Raw genomic sequence first — 7,866 nt, 5'->3', positions numbered from 1 at the left:
AAAATATTAGACTACATGTGCTAAAAGTACGTCAATTTTATATGAGCAACGATATAATAACATACTTGTGATTTCAGGCTGTTTAGAATTCGACAAATGATACAGTCCTCCATGCTCTGCATTGCGAGAGTCAATATCTGAACTGAAGCCTTCAGCTCCAACATCTCTTTTTCATGCCTGCACATGACCCGTCGTAGCTCACGTATCGTGACAACTCCGGCATTGACTCTTCTCGCATGGGTGAACTGCAAGACCATATACTGTTATTACTGTGTTATTCAATAAATATCGTTGAACATTGACTGTTACACTTTTAATTTTCTTACCAAAAGGTCATTCCGACTGTGCGGTTGGGCTGAACCGCTCGATTGTTCAGGACTTGTCGTTGCCTCTGTCAATTGCAATAACAGATATAACTCTGTTACTCGCTAAACATATATAGAAATGGTGAACTCAAACTGTTAGAACTGATCTTACCGACGGCTCGTTAGCACTGTGCATCTGAAGAGGACCTCTCGGTGGTTGTGGAGCTGTCGTTGCTTTAACCACCTGCGAACACAAAGGGTTAGTCGATAATCACCTATCGGATTGTTGAACAAATATCGGTAGAACCATCCTTACCGGCTGTTCACTGCCATTGCCATGGTCGCCCCTTTCCTCCATAAACTTAGCGCCCGACAGCTTATCAACTCCAACAACGGCGGTGCGCCTCTGCTTCACGCCACTAGTGGATCTTTTCTGCTTCAAGTTCCTTCTCTTTTCCTTCGCACCTAAGCCTTAGTTCGATTGATCTTCCAATTGTCAGATTGGCACGTATTGGTGGCCCTCAGATAATGGCACATCGATGTCAACAAAATAGTCCCGTCTGGCCTCCTCCGGGGTCAGTTCCAATGTCTAGACAGCCCAAAACTGCAAAATATGAGTTTTCATTAAATTTTATAGAAAATGAGTTTACAAATTCACAACAGAAATTAGTTGTTGTTCACTCACCTGCTCAGATGACTCCAACTGTTGAATTGTCTTATAAAAGTCTTTTGGCTTCTGATTGCACTACCATTTGCACATTCGTGGGTAAATGTTCTCCTTCGGACCAGATGGGGCAACTATTTGTCGCAAGGTAAGGATTGCCTCCATTGCCCAGAACTGCATGTCAAAAGTAACCATTATCAAACCATAAATGCTGAACGAGTGCAACCACGTCAAAAGGAAAATGTTAAATGTTACGTGACAGTACCTGAATAACCCACACAAATTCGTAAATGTTGTATCGTAAACGAGTATCCTTCTGCAAGCTTGTGGCAGGGACTTCGAACCCCTTCAAAAGCTAATCCAACATCAGCCTCCAAACATAGTGACCCCATAAGAAGGCATTCCAACCATCAATATCCTCCACTAATGAGAAAAGCTAAGGTGTCACCCGTCTACGGTAATCTTGACTAAATAAAATGTTATTCGCGATCAAGATTAGTGCCATCTTCATTGTATCTCCTGGTCACTAGAAGTTGCCATCGCAGAACGTTTGAAGCAACCATTGTAGCTTAATGCTCTCCTGGCCGTTCCAGTATCTAACATGGATTCCGTCCACACCCACTTCGTATGGTCAGCTAAACACATCGGGCATTCGACCAAACTTTAGTCTCGTGATAAGGTAGAACTCCTACTTCGATATGTGTGCCTTGCTTGTCCCAATGGCAAACTATAGCTCATGCTCTATTGAATCTCTCACACTGATTCGATGAATCATGATGTTATGCAGGAGTCCAACGTAAAAGTAGCCTTGCGGATATACGTCCAACAGCATTCCGAAGCACGTTCGCTTCACTGCATCATACTCCCCTTTCTCTTGAAGAGTCTTTTAGATGTAATGCAGCTGCGATCACTTACAATGGGTGTTAATCGAGACATTGAATGCCCACTTCTCCCTGGGCACAATAAGACTACTGTCAAGATCCTCATACTGTCTGAACTGCATTTGCAAAACAAGACAAAGGTTGTGACACGCCATGCATAACAAGTAAAAAGTGGTTACACGCCATGCATAACAAGTAAAAAGGTTGTGACATGCCATGCATAAGAAGTAAAATGTGGTGACACGTCATGCATAACAAGTAAAATGTCGTGACACGCCATGCATAACAAGTAAAAGGTAGTGACATGCCATGCATAACAAGTAAAAGGTCGTGACACACCATGCATAACAAGTAAAATGCGGTGACACACCATGCATAACAAGTAAAATATGGTGACACGCCGTGCATAACAAGTCAAATGTCATGACACTATATGCAGACGCGAAACTCCTTCAAAGCTTTGGTACGACCATAAGACCATAAAACCGAGAAGAAAACAATTTAACTAAAGCAATAACATTTCAAAAATCACCTTAAACTACCCTAAACATAATTTCCTCTTAAACTAATCTAACATAACCATTCCAAAAGGCAATAACACGAACATATCAAACAAATCCAACAAAAAAGTAAAAAATAGAAGAAAATTTTAATTTCAGACTGACTAACCTCTTCATTGATAACCGACATTGTTGCTCTCATCTTGTTAAGCTTGCAAAGAAGGAAGTCCGACTCTCTGGTACCTTTAGGAATGAAGAATGAATCAAACTCTCTAAGAACCCTTCACATAGACATTTACGATTTTTGAAAAATAATTAATTTAAAATGAGATGGCCTTATAATATTTATTCATTGGAAGTCGAATAGGTTTCCTCGTTTTTTTTGCCCGCTTTTTTTCTTCCGCTTTCAAACATGTCATGTCACGTGGTGACAAACCATACATTCTAACACACACATGGCATGTCACAGATTCTCTCAATGGCGTGTCACAACCCTGAACGCTGCCGTGTCACAAATGTCTTTCGCTGCCGTGTCACCAACTCTGAACACTGACGTGTCACAGAGTCCCTCCATGGCGTGTCATAAACTTTGAATACTACCATGTCACAGATTCCATCCATGCCGTATCAAACTCTGAACTTTGGCGTCTCACAGATTCCCTCCATACTGTGTCACCAACTCTGAACACTGATGTGTCACAGATTCCCTCCATGGCGTGCCACAAAGCATGAACCCTATCGTGTCATAAATTTCATCCATGCTGTGTCAAACTCTAGACTTTGAAGTGTCACAGATTCCCTCCATGTCATGTCACCAACTCTGAACACTAGCGTGTCACAAATTCCCTCCATGGCGTGTCACAAACCTTAAACACTACCGTGTCACAGATTCCCTCCATGGATTGTCACAAACTCTAAATAATGTCGTGTCACAGATTCCATCCATGCTGTGTCACAAACTCTAAACTCTGAAGTGTCACAAATTCTCTCCATGGTGTGTCATAAACTCTGAACTTTGGAGTGTCACAGATTCCCTCCATGTCGTGTCACCAAACTCTAAACCCTATCATGTCACTGTCTTGTCACACATTCCCACCATGTCGTTTCATGCTACATTTTCTGCCGTGTCACATATTATCACAATGTCAACTCACATATTCCCTCCTAGTCGTGTCACAAACTCTAAACCCTGCCATGCCATGGTCATCTCACATATGCCCTACTGTAGCACGACGATTTCGTGTTTTGGATTCACATCTTTCTCCTTCCGATTCACTACCGTATCATGGATTTCTGGTTGCACATCATCCTCGGAGTTTTCGATTCACCGGGATCGGCTCTAAATGCCATGTCCAAAATATCTGAAAACCCTTATCATGCAACATTATTTTGGCCCTCGCACAAGCTAGCTAAAAAAAATGGATGTTTTGTAGAAAATTAGAATTTCGTAAATTATTTACATATTTATCTATTTATTTCTTGATTTTTCCCATGTTTGATGGTGCGCCTCAACGAATGTCTCATTAAGGGCATTTTTGTCTCAAAATCTACTGTGGTGGTTAAAAACAGTTAAAATTATCTCGATGCTTATTTCCAAAAATAATTTATTTTTTAAAGCCATAAAAAAAAGTCTCCATTTCCTAGATAGAGGCAAATAGACTTTCACACACAATATCTTTAAATATTCTTTTTCAAATTCTCTTCTACTGAGCCTTTCTCTTCCTATGCTCAGCCTTCCCCTGCCACTTACCTATTCTCTTCATTTTCTTTACTCTATTCTCAACCTTACTCTACCACTTACTTATTCTCTTGCAACTATCACAGCATTCAATATTTCAAAAATTACTTTAGTCTTTCTTTTCACCACCTCTGGCAGATCTTTTTTATTTATTTGCAACATTACCTTTTCTTATCACAAGAATCCTTTTACATTTCGCAGGATCCATTAGAGAGGCATGATTGAACTAAGTAAAATTTTACTAGAAAAGCCTTGCATTACTAGAATAGATGGACAGTTCTACCAATGACCAATTCGAATCTATTTCCACTCACATCCAAGACTTGATGAAAATGATCCAAGTGTCTTACAAGAGGATGTAAACAATAGAGGATAACAATAAGCGAATGATGAGATGATATCCCAACTTGTATCCTTTTTTGTTACTAGTTCTCATGCTTAACCTACACACCTTAACAGTAATGAAAATGTTCCTGACAAGTCACTCTCTTGGTTGCGAACACAAATAGGAATAGAGGAAATGGAGAAAATATTGTTGATGTGGTAGTCACTAAAAATCCTAACATGACCAATCCCCTTATGGTAGTTATGCTAGCCACTACCTCCATTGCAGTGATCTCGCTAAACATTAATCAGGGATTTATGACAAAACTAAGAGCGTTAGAGGTTACTCAATCAATAGAATAAGAGCCTGAACTTTTTTGAATTTGATCTTAAATTACTCAACTTAACCAATGTAACTGTTAAGCCATATCTTAAGGAATACACTAGCCTCAAGTTCAAGCAATTCAATGGTAAGATCGGGGATGCATGAAAGCATGTTATGAAGTTTGTGGAAACCCTTAGAGTAGCAAGATTGGATGATGATTTGAAGTTGAAGATATTCTCCAAGCCTCTTATGGAAAGGGTTTATACATGGTATGTCAATTTCAACCTTGCTTTTGTGCAATCTTGGAGCCAAATGTGCAAGATGTTTAAAGAGAAATTCTTCTCTACTTAAAAGAAGATTACATCTTGTTGACTTGGGAAGAGAGCATCAAAAGTCTAGAAAGGATCTCATTGAATATATTTAACACTTCAAAGAAAAGGTGTTAGACATACAAAAGTCTCATGATGGAATGAGTTTGTGAAAGTTTGCATCTAATGGATATTTGACGAGTCTAGGTTTCGCTTGAAAACTTACCTCTTTCCACTTTTGCTACTTTAGTCGAAATCACACAAAGAATCAATAATATGATTCTTAGGAAAAAGGGATATAGTCATTTTTAGATAAAGAATACCTCAACAAATCGTAAAATTCAATGAAGAGGGAAAAACAAAAAAGGCCATCAACCTAATCTATGTCCTGGATGAGATAACTTAACAAAAAGACAAGATTAAGAGGTTGATTCTCCCCAATTATTCTTAGTCCACCAATTATAGTGACAACTCTTCTCCACAAATGGATTGGGAATGAATGGATGTGTTGGGTTTGGCTATGAATGGCATGCTGGAAATTACATAATAGAAAAAAAATTAAAACTTTAAAAACAAAACAGACCTCGACCCACGAATCACCATAGTGATATTTTAACACATAGAATGGCATATAAAATCATCAAATCAAAAACTAACCTTGACAACATTCTTCTTATAGAAATAGCAATTTCCTCAATACAACCCGTAAACACCACAAGAAGCAAGAACACTAGCCAATCAAGCTTTAAGCCTCTAATAGTAGTACACACAATTTCACTTAAACTATGCTAGCAAAAGGGGACAACACTTATCCCTTTCCATTTATCACAAGGATGGTCGAATCACACACTTGAAAATTTGCTTCAAAAATAATTTTTCTCCTTCACAAAATAGGGTATGACACACAAGGAGGAAACTCTTTTTTTCTCTTTCTGACAACTCTTTTTCTTTATATATGGAAAAATATTTAAATGTGATTTATATAGCTAGGTTAAAATTAACTTTAATTTTGTAATAAGGCCTTCCAAATTATAACACATTACAATATAAGCCCATGACTTAATTAAACTATTTTAACTAAGCCTAATGGAAACTAAATTGAAATAATTTCCTTTATATTATTGCAATTTGAACATTATAATTTAACTATTTATTTATTATGCCCAAAACTTAATTAAACTCTTTATAATTAAACTTATAGAAATTAATTGCCTTCCATGTTATTTAGGTCTAACTTAAATCATCATTCTCTCATTTTAATTCAAATGCAATCATTGTGTGTAAACTATTAGATTCCTAACATATTGGTAATGGAATTAATAAATGACTTAATTGATTAATATAAATTTTAATCAATTAATTTATAATCAATTTCATAGACAAAGATTGGTATCTAGCAATGCATCATAACCACCCAATTGTTAGGAGAGTCAAAGGGTTTTTTGACAACCTTTCACTGTATAGTTTATCAGTGTAATTCATTCCGCTATTATATATCCAACAGATGATAAGAACTTGGTATAATGTCTATTCTTATTGAACTCCATATTCATTCCTACAATTATTATTAGCTTTATAGAAACTTATGAAATATTTTTCATAATCTCTAAGTCCCCTTAGCCAACGACGTCAATAAGCTAATGTTAACCAAAAACTAATCGGATGTGTCCTTTAAAACACTTAAGGTGATGATTCCTATCTTGACCACTCATTTGCCTTCGCATGCTTCATACTATACCAAAAAGCATCCTTGGTTAGGCACCCATGATAACTCTATTATATGGAGTTATTTTGACACATTTTAGGAGCTTAAGAAGCTAGATATTTGAGATTTTAGGTTCAGATTTTAGCATTTTAGGTGTTTTTCTAGTTTAAGTTTGATTACTTGTTAAGTGATTAATTTAAGTTATTTTAGTTAAATTTTATATTATTTTGATTTAAATTACTTTAAGAGTAGTAATTACTAATTTCTCTTATGGCTTTTTTAAGAAATTGATGAAAAAGGCTCATTTGATGAAAATCATGCAAGTATGGTGATGGCTTCATTCATATATGTTTTGGTATTTTAACCATATCTCTCTCTAAAAAACTCCAAATGAGGTGATTCTAGATCACTAGAATTATAAGAAGAAGAACTATAATGTTTATGTGTACTAATTTTCCCAGTTCTAATTGGATCATGGTCAAAATATTTGTCAAAGTCGTAGCATTGCAGCAGTATGCAAGGACTAAACATGATGTGGTATTTGGAGCATATCTTTCAATCCAGAAGTCCAATTGATATGATTATTATTCCATTAGAAATTTAAGAGATAGGGCTACAAATTTTTTGTTTACTACTTTACTCAGTTTGGAACATATCTGGGTGAAACTCATGTTTGAATTTGATAGACTGCCATAGCTCTGGGAAAACAAGACCACAGCTTTGATGAAAGGAAGTATACATACAAATTTCCAAAAAGCTCAGCGCTGCAGCACTGGAAAAGTAGCACTGCAGCGCTGGGTGACTTTCCAAAAATAAGAGAAGGTGATGAGATTTTAGAAATTAGGTTATTGAACCTATTTAAGGGGCCTTTTTCAAAGATTTTGAGAATGAGGTAGCAAGCAACTATTCTGGAGATTTGAAGTCAAGAACAAAGCAAGAAAATAAGAGAATTGGAGGGCGAATCAAGATCACAAAGCTCTAACTATTAGTTTTTTCTCTTACTTTTGTGCTTTTCTTATTTTCTTTAACTTGGATTCATGACTGAATTTCTTGGATATTGTATTATTAGATATTATGAGCTAATTTATTTTTCTAGGATTGCAATTGAACTCACAT

This window comes from Theobroma umbraticum, unplaced genomic scaffold (assembly GCF_002168275.2).
Source record: "Theobroma umbraticum cultivar Fairchild unplaced genomic scaffold, ASM216827v3 scaffold_2.0, whole genome shotgun sequence".
Lineage (NCBI taxonomy): Eukaryota > Viridiplantae > Streptophyta > Magnoliopsida > Malvales > Malvaceae > Theobroma > Theobroma umbraticum.
The sequence above is the reverse complement of the archived record's forward strand: the minus strand, read 5'-3'. Positions refer to the sequence as shown.